Raw genomic sequence first — 12,508 nt, forward strand, 5'->3', positions numbered from 1 at the left:
GCCAGAGTGAGGAATTGGCCTGTGAATGGTCTGTTTCAGTGGAATGCATACAAATATGTTAATTTCCAAATGTTTGAAACATGACACATAATTTGCTAGTGCCTTAAACTTGAGTTACTCAATAATTTAGTTAAAACCAAAAAAATCCAGTTTATTTTCAGTGCAATGTCTGTAGCTACAGGGTGCATTACATCAGAGTGATTATGAATGTGAAAAAGCATGTTAAAGTGAAATGAGATTTTATTCATCAAAAAGCTAGATAATGCCTTAAAATGTTTGCAAATTATGCTTGCCTCTGCTTTTCCAAGTTTTTTGGAGACAAACCAAAAAACGTTCTGGAGTTTTTGCATTGTACCAAAACAAAATAAGTTATATAGTGTGATTTGTTTGAACTTTATAGACTGATCTTGCTTTCCTTGTCTAAAAACAGTGAAACTGATGTTTTGTTTTGCCTCGAATGAGCCTGAAACAGAAATTCCTGCCTCAAATTTATTTCTGGGAGCTAATTTGACAGAAGGAATTGGATTTGCACCAATGATATTTTCAGCTTCTTGGCATTCACTGTTATTTATGTATCAAATACATTATTTATTAAATCAAAAGTACAAATAGACTTTTTTTTAAGCAAGGAAAGAAATATTGCTAGTTTATGAAATCTTAATGTAAGGCTTACAATGGAAAATGAAAAGCATGACTGATCGGTTTAGCTTTGGGTTGTGCATATGTAGGGTAAAGTGAATGGAATTGGTCACATTATTTCCATTACTGAAAATACTAATTTTAAAATAAATTAATCCAGTGAATATAAAACACTAGCCACCAAATGTTACACTAAATAGGGCAAATTCAAGATTTTTACTACCTTGCCTTCAAACCCAAAACATTAGAAGTCATAAACCTCTTCTTAATTTATCCTGAAATAAATTACAGCAAGCCTGTTCCACTTCATAAATAGAGAAAGTGAAGCACTGTAAGATTAAGTAACTTATGTGAGATCTATCTGGTGAATGCAGGATGGAACCAATGTTGAACTCGAAATGTTTCTTGATGGCTAGGAATACGTTCAATCTTTTACACTTGTGAAAGTATTGAAAGTGTGATTATGACTCTCTTCCTCCACTAGAAACAGGTGAAAGAAGTCAGTGACACTGCACCTCTTTACCCAAGTTAACCTCAATTTGTCTCTTTGTCTGTTGGTTCTGGCCTGCTTGATCCTGCCCTCATTTGCAAGCTGAAACAGGCTGAAAATACTACCTGTTTATGGAACCTCTTTTTTTTTCTTTCTTTTTATTTTTAATTCTTCATCTCCCTCCATGTCTCTCCATTGCAAGGCTAAGCCTTACAATGCCAGATCTTGTTCAGAGTCGCAAATCTTTAGAAAAAGTTCTTTTTTTCCATGTGTGCACTTCAAGCTAGCTTTAACTCTCCCTTCGTACCCTTCCTCTTGTGTTCTCACATCCCCTTTCAGGTGGAGCTTCTCGCAAATGCTCAGTCTCAAAATACTCTTTTTTTTTTTTTATTATCTGAGCTATCCCATGTGCCCTTTTTGCTAATAAAAAAAAATACATTCAACTTTCACATTAGGAGAACTGATCTCAATTTCCATGTTAAAATATTGGCACCTTCGTTCACTTTCTTGTCTGAACTGGTATAGGGAATTGTTTCCTTTTTGTTTATTACTCTTTCAGAGCAGAAAATCTGATTTGCTTATTAACTTAGAGAGTGACCTGATGGTTCTATGTTGTTTTTATAGTTATGTCTCCATATCAGTGCAGAATAAGCTTATATCATGATCCTTTTTGCATAAGGAATCTAACCAGTGTACCCAGGTTTTCCAGCAGAGCTTAAGCAGACTGTATGTTTTGAAATTTCTACTCTGAGTAGTGCCCAGTTTAGTTTGTAGTTGATAATATACAGAAACAGATTTTTCTGCTGGCCAACTTGGTCTTTTTTTTCCATTCATAATTATCAAAGATTTTGCAGTTGGAGCTTGGTTAATATTGTTGATACATGATCCAGAATTTGGTCTAGAAGCCTTTGTTTATAGCTGCACTTTCTCTGGAAGAGAGACAGGAGGTCTGAAAGTGAGTAAACTGGTATTTTTTTAATTAGGACACCTGGCCATGTATGTGCATGGAGGCCTCATCTTCTAGTAAGAAGGTGATTCACGTATAGTCAAACTTCTGATTATAATCTCACTACAAGGTAGAGTTACAAAAAAGGTGCTTGCTCTAATTTCACGTGACCCGCAGCTGAGGTAAACGTGTGTACCCGTTTCATCTGTCTTCTCGCAATCACTCTGCTGAGGTCTCTAAGGCTAGGTGCCGAGCAATGTGGCTGCTGATTGCATTCAAGATGTCAGAGTTACAAATCCTGGTTAGTTTAATTTGAACAGCAGTAATGCAAGGAATAACAACAGAAAAGTCATTTCTAGAAAGTGAGGTCGTGCTTTTTTATGAGAACCAGATTTTTTTTTTTGGTACTGAATATGTGACAAAATCTCAATGCAGAAGATGGGCAAAGAAGTTTTATTGAGCCTGAAGTAATGATAAGTAACAGGCCTGCACAAGATGCATTTGAACCGTGTGGTGCAAGGAGTAGTTTGGGTGTGGATACATGAAGGAGTTACAGTGTAATAACAAGGTTTTGCACAGTGGCTTTATTGTGCAGTAAGTGTTACGGAATCCAAGATAATACACCCATTCGTGTAGGAGGTGTCTGAGGTGTCACCTGGGAGTACACTGTAAGGAATACATCTATTTACTGGTTGAAAAATTGCATTTCGTCCAGTGTTAAAGCAGCTTCTGCACTTGGACTGTGGACTCTGCAGCAACCTGAGCTGTTATGGAGCCAGTGCTGGCATCTGCAATTCCAGGGGAGAACAGAGGGTGGGGGTAGTGTGCGTGGGATGTCGGGATTGTGGGTTAGGAAAACGGGAACGTTTTCAGGCCGGGGATTTCTGGAGAGGAGGTGAAGCAGAGGTGAGACTGTGGGAATATATAGTAGGAAGCCAGAGTGGTGAGAGGTGTGTTAGGAGGAGGCAGAGGACATGAAACACTGGGACTGTAGAGAGGAGGGCTGGATTGGGAAAGTAGGAATGTAAGATGTGGGGTGGGGAGAGACCTTTGCTGATCTGGGGTTCAAAATGGTGTGGTAAGGATGAGTTCTGAATTGTGTACCAACATCTCCAGGGCTATGTCCTTAGCCACAAAATAATACAAATACTGAACTTTGTTGTGTAGGCATGGGGCTCTGGGATAGCTTGTCTCCTGTTCCTGGAGGTAGTCATGGTGCTGCATGGCCTGTGGCCAAGGTTTAGGGAGATATGTCTCCCTAATGCCTGAGATGCACAGTGATCCGTAAGGAGAAAGAATTCTCTACAACAGTTGGTGAGGAAGGATTTGCTTATGCCTGGCTTTGTTCATATTGCCATTATATTAGAGACTAGGTGTTTGTTGTAATGGTTTTAAGGTGAAATTTTTTTGCCTTAATCAACTAGGGGTGGGAATAGAGAACTCAAATGTGCCCATAGAAGGATGGCAGTCTATTCCAAACTGTCTTCTGCAATGGGGCCTAAAATTCCTCAGGGAGAAGACAGGGATCCTTCATTCTGATGTGTGAGTGATGTGTGTGATTATGGTGAAAGAATTTACTGGGAGAATAATGTATGTATTTGGCAAAATTAGAAGCTACTAGGTTGCTCACACTTTGATGCCACTAGAAGTTGGAATAGCCAAAGTGAAGTCCAGCATTCTTGACTTGACCTGGATTTTTTTTTTTTTTTTTCCATTCATAGCACTTGGGAACATGCTGGCTTAGTCTGTGCAGCTGTGTCTTCTGTTAATGGCTGGCTCCAGTGTGTGTGCCCATTTATGTTAGTTCTCTTTTGGTATGAGTGATGACTGCCTGATGCTTTGGTAGTAAAGCCTGTGGTTTAGTTCCCCTTTCTCACTATATTGCATGTATGTAACACTGATTCATAAGACGGGAAATCCAGCTTTGCTTAATTAAACAAATTAGAGACAGTAAATAATGCATTTGTGATTGGTTTTAACAGAGAAGTGTAGTTCAGCCTTTAAAACATAGCTCCGTCTGCTCCTTAGTGACAGTGTTAGACTGCCATTAGTGTTTTGTCTGTTTGCTTCCTCTAGGATTATCGTCAGATAGTTTTGGTGATGTCTCAGGATCAAGTGTTTCTTGCTGTCAGTACAATGCAAGAATTAATATCAAGAGTCTTGAATGAATGTAGTCCTGATTTATTCATTCTGTTTAATTATCAGCATGTCAAGGAATGACTGTCTCCAGAACCCTCAGGTGGAACGTCTGCATGTGATTGCTTTTTGAATGATTTGCAAACTTTGATTTTGGGGGCTTTCATCTCTTTGGAACTTGAGTTTTCAAAGCCCAGAAGAATTTGTTTTCAGTGTGTCAAATCTGAAAACGCAAGAGAAATTCTGCCCCTTCTCTTCAGAGTTGAAAACCTCAATTTCACCCGTTTCCTGGGTAATGGCAGGCCAAACGTAAGGACTTGGTTTTCTGCTTCAGCTGGTATATTCCAGTGGTTTCTGCAGAGCAAAAACATGCTGCTAGGAAGAGGAAAATAAGACCCTAAATTGTCAGAGTTGAGATGCTCAGCTATAGTCATAGAAAAAAGTTGAAAAAGCTGTGTCCTGAAAATCTTCCCATTTGTTTCTTTCACAAAAATTATTTAATATTTCCCATCTTTCTTATGTTTGTGTCAGCAAAGGAAAGCTCATATTGCTTCTGTTAATAAATAAGCTTTATAACTCTCAGCTTTTAGGTGAGGAGAACCAGAGTACCAAGAAAGGGTATGAGTTACCCAAAAAGTCTGTGACAGTACTGGGAACTAATGACTCCCACTCTTGTGTTTTAACCGCATGGCCAGTCTTCCCCAAACATCTTTATTTTCGATTTTGGATTAAAATGTATAGAATTGGAACTCTTGGTGCTTTTTCAATTTCCTTGTTTTACTTCCCAAGCATATACATAGAGCACATTTCAATTGCAACAATAGCATTAACGATTGCATATCAGTGAATGTATGTAAAATATTTGCACAAAAGGTAGTTAACAAGGAAAACTCAGGCATATCTGCTTATTATTTTGAACTTAATAAGATTCTTCGCCCTTCCAGTAATAGAGATCCAGAGTTACTCTTTTGAATTCACTAGGGTTTGTTTGGATTTATATTTGTGTAAATGCAAGCACAATTTCTTGTTATTAGAAGGAAGTGAAATGCTCATAATTCCAGTAATCTTCTAACAGGGTGTATTTATTCCCAAAGTTAAAAAAAAAAAAAAAAGTTAATATAGGGAGTGTAGTAAGATCATAAGTAATTTCCAGTAAATGACAGTGTAGTGTTTCATCCTGAAACAGCTGATTTATTTGGGAACTGTTTACTGACTTACAGATGAACTTCATGGGTTAAATGCTTTGCTGAAATAACTGAACCTGGCTACAAAAGACCTGTCTGTCAGTTCACACATACAAAATATCTGAAAGTATGTCTTTTGTGAAATGCCAAAAGCTCTGCAAAAGCTTCTTTTACCTCTGACTTTGGTTCTGTCCTATGCTTGAATCTCTCGCTTCATAGTACCTTTCAGTGAAGTTTTCTTCAGCATCTTCTGCCAAGAGTTTACAGACTGGAATTCTTGAGTGCCTGAGTATACTTTCTGGTTTGATTCTGTTCACAGTTGAATAGCATCTTCCAAAAACTGTAGGTGAAAACTGGATCTGATGGGTTAGATTTTAGTTTTAACGAGTCTCAAATAATTAACACCTAGACTGGAGTACAAGAACACCATTAAAAATGCTTAGTCTGATACTCAAAATTTAAGAAATGCTAGCATTAAAATTTCTTTACACATGCCCACTCCCTCTAACACTGTTTTTATTTACAGTATCCAGTCAGTCCAAGCTTCCCTCACCAGTTGTCTTCCTCCCTAGCGAGCTGGTCTCCTTCCTCTCCAGTCCTAGTCGTGAGTTACTTCTAGTCTAAGCTTTTTGATCCCTTCAGTTGATTCCTTGTCCTCTATATGAATTATATGGCACTTTCTTTCCAAAACTTCACTTTGAAGCTCTCCTTGAAAGCAAAGGAGATAGTCTTCCTCTTTTCAGTTCCAGTTCCTGGTCATATGCTGATGAGGAGAAATTGCTGTAGAGAAAGTCTGGTTTTGCTTCTGAAACTCCTTGTGGGAATTCAGTGATGTGAAGATACTGCACAACAGGCAACTTCGGGAGCTGTGAGTGGCTGGAGAATGCTTAGGGAGAATGAATTTATTAGAGATCTCCCCACTGAAAATCAAATGCATTCACCATCAAGTTTGTGCAAGGTTTGGATTTTTATGAGACTTCAGGTTGGTCAGTTTTTGGCAGACTTTCATGGCTTCTCAAAAGGCACTTTCCTGATGTAAGAGTTACGTTGTAGTAGGGGAGTTCAAGAATTCAGACTGAGGCAAATGTCTGCCTTGACAATGTTCTGCTTTAACACTTCAGAGTTTGACTGGCTTGTAAGTAACTGAAAAACAAGATCTTCTAAGTGCCAGATAGAGCTCAAGACCAGACTCATGAAGAATAACTATGCAGTCAAAGTCAAATAATGTAAACCTTGAACATATTTCTTTGACTATAACTTAACTATTTCAAGTAGACTTTCTACATGGGGGGAATTACTGTGAAATAAAAAAGGTGTGAATTTACTGCAAACTGGCTGCTGCTTATTAGCTCGCTGCGTGGACATACTGTAGGTTTAGAAACTTGCTAGCTAAAGGCAACTATGTACATAGTTTCTTACCTTTTACCAGTCCTTTTATGTAACTGATGGCTTTATAGAAGCCTTCCTGCACTTTCTGGTTAGGTAGTGGGAACCATGAGCTTTCTAGAACTCCAAAGACTTTGACATCAGGTAAGACTGAGCTAAAGTCAAAGCTGGTGCTCCTGGATTAATTTCTATCAGTGCAAAGGCTAGGGGTGGGGAGAGAGGCCCAAAACAAATAGTGCTGTTGTGGGTCATTTAGATTTACAATATGATTACTCCAACAAACGAGCAGCAGAGGAGACTTCTGCTTTAAATTAAACCAGTGCTAGGGAGGTGTGAAGAAAGGGCATGAAGGATCTTTAGAATGCGTCAGCCTTTGCATGATATTACCTGTCCAACCTTTATTACCTACCACTTTCTTTGCAGCTGTAATGACCAAGTGGCTATCCTGTTTGGACCGTGGAAGATTCACCCTTAAGCCTTTCCATTTCTAGCAAGGTATGGGAGGAAGGGCATAATACAGATGACATTGAAATAATAACATCTTTGTCAAGAGCTTTTTCTATGGAGAGTGACGATGTGTAAATCTACCACTCTTCCAGAAGCTGTATTAAGAATTATGAAAGTACAGACATGATGTGATCTTTCTTCTAAGGTCGTCTCTCTCTCTCAGCCAGCCTGTGGGCATAGTAATTCTGTGATATGGTTTTGGTTTCTTTCATGGAAGCCAAGTCTTTCCTGAGAGCACGGAGTTCTCTGTCAGCTCTTCTCATTTTTCAGTCTGACTCAAAATGCACTTTAGTTTTGAAACTGCTATGCACCAGAAAAAGACATTTTATACAGATTCTTTTTTTTGTTACATTATTTTATCACTCTATATGAGGTAGTAGTATTAGTTGAGATAACAGAGTTATGAGATTTTGTTATCCACATCAACTTTGTATAAATGACATCTGTAAAAGAAATCTAATTGAAAATTAAGCCATGTTGTCATTATCATTAACATGCTCAGTCTGACACATTTTTAGCAGCTTAAATTTTTGTTTCGATCAAAGTTCTGAATGACTTAACCCAATCAAAAAGTGAATAAAATGACAGACATATCATCGTATCTTGTTTTGCATATAAACATGAATCCAAATCTGTGGTAGCAGAAATGCATGGTTACACTTCCAGAAAATTTGACTTCTTAAGCATAACAATACTAAGAGTAACTTTGCTGCTTCTGGAAGGCCAGAGTGTAGCATTGGCATATATTGTACTATTTAAACTGAGGATATGTTCAGGTGGAAGTAATTGGGATGAAAACTAGGGAACATGAATGGAGTCAATGGGCTTTGTGTGGGGTGATTTATAGATCTTGGCTGAAGCAAGACTTTTTGCAGTAAGACTAATACCAGCTGAGAAGATTGTTTTTTCCCAGTTCATCTAAGTACTCTGCTGTCTGGAGAACTCTTCCAATAGCTATGTTGTGGCTCAGAGTTAGCAAAAACAATTACTATTGACAGTGTTTCTGAGCCACCCGCAGTCAGGAATTAGCTGTTTCACAGAAATACTTTTTGATGTTATATTCTGTAATTAAAAAAAAAAAAAAGTAACCTTATCATTGCTTGGGAGCAGACCAGGATGCATCTCCTTCCTTTGGTTGTTCATTATTTGCCAAGAAATTTTCTGTGTTCAGCAAGAGGACAGCTGATTGAGACAAAAGTCCCAAGTTGCAAACAAACAAGAACTATTCTGTTCTTTCGTTTTAGATTGCTGGTTTGTGTATGTATGAAACTTTATATAAAGCAAGGAAGCTGATTTCTTTTTCTATTATTTTTACTAGAGAACAGAAACACCTTGTGAGAATGTCCATCTACTGAAACTACAGTTACTGAAATGACTTGGGATTTCCCCTGTGTATTGGGATTTTATTATGACCCTAGCTCATTATAACCAGTTTTTTTCCTGCTGGGAACTCTTGTTTTGAGACATTGCTACATTTCAACATGTATTCAATAAAGGCTTCATAACATCTTCCTTGTTGTTCACAGTGGACAAATATACCAAAGTAAATTGCTAAATCTGTATAGCTCTGCAGATCATATTATCAAGAGCACCTACAAGGTATTTAACATATAGCAGAGTGGTTTGATTGATGGGGCATAATTAAATGGATTGACAAGTATTTAACACTAAGAATAAGAGATGTGTATGTGCCAGAAAATAAGTATCAGTACCAGAGTGGCATAGAGGGACAGAATTTTGCCAATCTGTGACATACTTGGCATAAATGAGATTTTATTCCTTTTTACACGTTCAGACAAGTTCAAGTCCAGCTACAGCTAGTACAAACTCTGCTTGCTTGCTAAGTGATGTTTCTCAATGAGATCACATTGTACCAGTGTTGCCCTCCCTCCTGTCTGTTCTCTTTGGGCTACTGAAAGATTTCCAGAGAAGTTCTGTTATGTTGGCTTCACTTCCAACACCTAAAATCATTGGGCGCCTGAATGCTCTACCTGTGTGTTGTTACCACAATGTCGCCTTCCAGGATCCCCAGGGAGAGAACTCTCCAAAGGCTAAAATGCATAAATAGATGGAGAGAGGTGTGAAGAAAGTCATTCTTGGTGACTACTTGCTTTCCTTCCTTTAACCGTGAGATTCTTTGTTTTTTATTACAGTAATTGCCTTCATTTTTCTTTTCTTTTTTAATTTGTTAAGAATTCCACCTTTTATTTGTACCCCCTGTAGTATGTAGCATGTATCCCAATGAGCACTGCCTTTGGTACTACTGAGACTCCTAGTGAAGTTTTAGGGTCTGGTGTTGTTTCATCTAGCTAAGTAGCAAAAGTTCAGTGATTTTTCATCAGCATACTGCAATGCTCTAAATAGCAACACTGACAGACACTGAAATACAGATTTTAGACAAGGTTATTTTAATATGTGTCCTTTTAAATTTCATCGTTTCCTTTATCTGTTTGACAGATGTTTAGAGATGACACTTCTCTCAGTGGTTTTTTTCACCAATACAGCTAGATATATATTAACTGAACATACATATTTAAAAACACAAGGAACCATGCCAAAAATACAATATGAGACTAAAATCAGCCACTTCAAAATTAGAAAATGTCATGAGTACTTTTGCTTAAGCATGTGTGTAACAATGCTACTTCTACAGTATTCTATTACTACTTTCTTTCTAGGCTGTCACTGTTAGCAGCACAATGAATAGACCATGCTGAAGGAACATCTTGGGCATGCGTCAAAGAGACTTTCTCTCATGGCTTAGCTGGGTCTCTGCATTCTTTTGCTCCAGGTATCAAGCGACCTTTGAATAACTGCTGACTTACAGGACCTTCTCTGATCCCCTCCACCTCAGCTCCATGCAACACACAGAGAGATGATCAGCACTGATCAGATACACAGTGTAAAAATTACCTAAGCATTAGCTAAGCTTGGCATTAACTACATCAGTTAAAATAGAAAATGCCAACCAACCTTGTCTTTGGGCATTGCTACCTTTAACACCTAAACCAAAAGGAGATTCAGATGTTAGACACAGATGTGTGTAATCAAATAAACATTATAAATAATAATAGCATGCTCATAGGGGCTTTCTCCTTTTTTCTGATAGACATTGTCCTCTGAAGGAAGAGCAAAGAAATAGGGGTTGTTTGCTGCTATTTGTTCTGCTTTTTTGCTTTTTTTTAATATTAACATAGAGGATTATTTTCTAGGAAATAGAGGCAACATTTAGAGAACAATAGCGTGGGTTTGTTATAAAACGGAGCTGCTTCTTCCAGTTACTAATAGGGCTTCTTTTGGAAAGCCCCTTTCATTGTATTTGAAATCAGAACACACAAAGTCTGAAATTAATGCATTCAGATAAAAGTGCATGCAGCTTGGAACATTCCTATTAAACACAACTTCTTCATTCTTTTCATTGCTGTTGCTTTTATTAGAGACTTGTAATAGCATTGTGTGATGTAATAAGCTTTCCAAAAAGGCAGCAGCAACAATAAGCACTTTCCACTTCCCATCCTTTTAAATATCTACTTCAATCAAGAATGATTTTAAGAATAAGAAGTTCTAAGAAGGATGGCAGCTGGGAAGCCCGGTTTCATTTTGGATGTGTGAGGTGGATTCTCTCTTCTGAGGAACATTGGTCTCCCACTGCAGCCTTTCCCTCAGTGAGAGTGTTACTAGAATCTTTCCTCTTTATCCAAGTCATCTCCTTCCATGAAACTTCGTAAAACTTAATGACATTGCATCCTCAGCCAAATTTGATTGAAGTTATCCAATGGGTTAAAAAATTATTGATACCATTCATTAAAAAGGAACTGACATACATATATATACAAAATGCTCAGTATGCTCATTTCAGTCTTATCTTTTCTGGAAAACAGGCCAGAAAACTCTCCCTGTTGCCAGTCCTGGGAAAGTCTTTCACACATGAGTTTTTGTACTTGGATACTTAGGTTTTGTATCAGATACATTGACCTCAGCAGTATAACTTACAGAGGCTAAAACTTTCCAGGCTGTCTTACGTTGGTTCCTGTCGTTTTGCTAGAAAAATCTTAGGTAGGAGCTGATAAGGAAAAAAAAAAGCCAAACAGAGCTCACCAATTGCCCTGACTACTGTGTCATTTGAAACCACACTCATAAATTGGGAGAATTGCCTAAAGGCATATTATTACACAAGATAAAGATGTTTTCTAGCCCATTATTTAATTAGGAAAAACAAGAATGTAATATTTGGACATTCAAATGCTTAGTTGTCTCTAGACCTTAAAGGCATACCAACAACAATCAGCTTTTATAGCTAAGAGAGCTTAGAAACTGAGAAGTAACCTGACAGAGTGAAGAAAGGAGGTTAGATTTATGTGTCAAATACACAGTATGCAATGTTTTGAAAATGCCTGGTTTTTATAAGATGGTATTCTAGAGAAAGAAATAGAGGCATTTAGTTAAAAGAGTTACAGCTTTGAGTTAAAGAAAATATTTACATCATCCCAGGGTCCCTGTGGAATGCTCTCATCCTTGGTACTCTGGATGGTAGTGAGGTAGCTGTGGGTCTTTAATAAAATAATCAATTATCCGACTTTCAATCTGTTGTCATTTCTTTTGGTTTTCTTTTTGCTGATAAGGGTGAGAAGCAAAAAACCATGGGTGTGAGAATTCAAATTCTCATTCTTTTCCTGAGCACCTCAGAGAGGTTTTCAAGGCAGTCTGCTCTTTTTTGAAGTGGCTAACTTTTACTTTTGACAAAACTTTTAGGGCAGATAAGAAAGCTTCATGACACCTTAAACCAACTGAAATCTTTCCGGGCACCAGAGCCAAAAAACATTATCCAGAGTAACAAATGGAAGTGAGTGAAATGACGAGTAGCAGTCCAAGGGATGATTGTCAGCAACAGGAATTGATTTCAAGTGGGATTGGAGGAAAGAGGAGGATTCTCAAGAGGATGGCATGTTGGTGTTTAAATGGCAATGTGTAAAGCCTAAACCTTCGTGGAGTCACCCTGGTTGGTTGTGAGTTTTCAAAAACTCATCCAAACAGGAGTAAAATGACTGTACCGAAAAAATGAGTGTTTGTTACTGGGAACTCTCTTGAGGCTTGGTTGCAGCTCTTGAGAGCGTGGCGGATGGACGGGGCAGGGCTTGGACTCCTGCCTGGCCAAGGCTTTGGGGTGGTGAAGTGCTCTCTGAGGGCAGCCTAGATGACTAAGGAGCCTGTGTTTCTGCA

This window comes from Harpia harpyja, chromosome 7 (assembly GCF_026419915.1).
Source record: "Harpia harpyja isolate bHarHar1 chromosome 7, bHarHar1 primary haplotype, whole genome shotgun sequence".
In the NCBI taxonomy this organism is placed as follows: domain Eukaryota; kingdom Metazoa; phylum Chordata; class Aves; order Accipitriformes; family Accipitridae; genus Harpia; species Harpia harpyja.